The sequence below is a fragment of the Monopterus albus genome, unplaced genomic scaffold (genome assembly GCF_001952655.1).
Source record: "Monopterus albus unplaced genomic scaffold, M_albus_1.0 scaffold445.1, whole genome shotgun sequence".
Classification (NCBI taxonomy): domain Eukaryota; kingdom Metazoa; phylum Chordata; class Actinopteri; order Synbranchiformes; family Synbranchidae; genus Monopterus; species Monopterus albus.
Genome location: NW_018128325.1, coordinates 92,463 through 94,309, shown reverse-complemented (window position 1 = coordinate 94,309; position 1,847 = coordinate 92,463). Strand labels below are relative to the sequence as shown.

At 42.6% G+C, this 1,847-nt stretch overlaps 1 protein-coding gene across 1 annotated transcript in view; it reads right to left on the bottom strand.

Moving 5' to 3' along the window:
* LOC109952247 (solute carrier family 13 member 5-like) overlaps positions 1–1,847 on the bottom strand; it is a 14,131-nt gene that overhangs the window by 6,602 nt on the left and 5,682 nt on the right. The gene's annotated exons all lie outside the window — the stretch shown is intronic.

Genomic DNA, 1,847 nt, shown 5'->3' with positions numbered 1-1,847 from the left:
GGTGTTTGACTGATAAAAAGGGCAATGAGCAGCAGTTTCAGGAAATTACTGAAACTATATATTTACGAGCTGTTTTGAAAGATTTGCATCTTCAGTAGGAACCGATGGGCTCAATTTTCAGTAAACTGAGAACATTTGGGTTTTGGACTGTTGATCGGGCAAAACAGAAGTGAAACTGTCACTTTTTAGTTGTTGTCCTGATGATGAGAGACATGATCATCATCTCAACAACAAGGTTTATCGCACCTGAGTTCAATTTCTCTAGCCACACCCAGGCCTGATTACTGCCACACCTGTTCGCAATCAAGAAATCACTTAAATAGGACCTGCCTGACAAAGTGAAGTAGACCAAAAGATCCTCAAAAGCTAGACATCATGCCGAGATCCAAAGAAATTCAAAACCAAATGAGAAAGAGAATAATTGAGCTCTATCAGTTTGGAAAAGGTTATAAAGCCATTTCTAAAGCTTTGGGACTGCAGCGAACCACAGTGAGAGCCATTATCCACAAATGGCGAAAACATGGAACAGTGGAGAACCTTCCCAGGAGTGGCCGGCCGACCAAAATTACCCCAAGAGCGCAGCGACAACTCATCCAAGAGGTCACAAAAGACCCCACAACAACATCCAAAGAACTGCAGGCCTCACTTGCCTCAGTTAAGGTGAGTGTTCATGACTCCACCATAAGAAAGAGACTGGGCAAAAATGGTTTGCATGGCAGAGTTCCAAGACGAAAACCACTGCTGAGCAAAAAGAACATAAAGGCTCGTCTCAGTTTTGCCAGAAAACATCTTGATGATCCCCAAGACTTTTGGGATAATACTCTGTGGACAGACGAGACAAAAGTTGAACTTTTTGGAAGGTGTGTGTCCCATTATGTGTGGCGTAAAAGTAACACCGCATTTCAGAAAAAGAACATCATACAAACAGTAAAATATTGGTGGTGGTAGTGTGATGGTCTGGGGCTGTTTTGCTGCTTCAGGCCCTGGAAGACTTGCTGTGATAAATGGAACCCTGAATTCTGCTGTGTACCAAAATATCCTGGAGGAGAATGTCCGGCCATCCGTTTGTGACCTCAAGCTGAAGCGAACTTGGGTTCTGCAGCAGGACAATGATCCAAAGCACACCAGCAAGTCCACTTCTGAATGGCTGAAGAAAAACAAAATGAAGACTTTGGAGTGGCCTAGTCAAAGTCCTGACCTGAATCCAATTGAGATGCTGTGGCATGACCTTAAAAAGGCGGTTCATGCCCGAAAACCCTCCAATGTGGCTGACTTACAACCATTCTGCCAAGATGAGTGGGCCAAAATTCCTCCACAGCGCTGTAAAAGACTCATGGCAAGTTATCGAAAATGCTTGATTGCAGTTGTTGCTGCTAAGGGTGGCCCAACCAGTTCTTAGGTTTAGGGGGCAAACACTTGTTCACACTGGGCTATATAGTTTTGGATTTTGTTTTCCCTTAATAATAAAAACCTTCATTTAAAAACTGCATGATGTGTTTACTTGTGTTATCTTTGACTAATATATAAATTTGTTTGACGATCTGAAACATTACAGTGTGACAAACATGCAAAAAGATAAGAAATCAGTAAGGGGGCAAACACTTTTTCACACCACTGTACATATATAGAGATTGAAGATCACAAGCAAGATGGACACCAATAACCTCCGTGGCTGGTTACCAAGACTGAAAGTCTACTAGAGGATGTGAATGCAGCACTAAGAACAATCCCTACTACATTCTCCATATGTAACCCCTCTCGCTGGGGTTACTTGTATAGTAGCATTCCAATAGTTCCCTGTTCTTATCTCTTGTCCATGAATGTCTTGTTCCAGTAGCCCACTATAT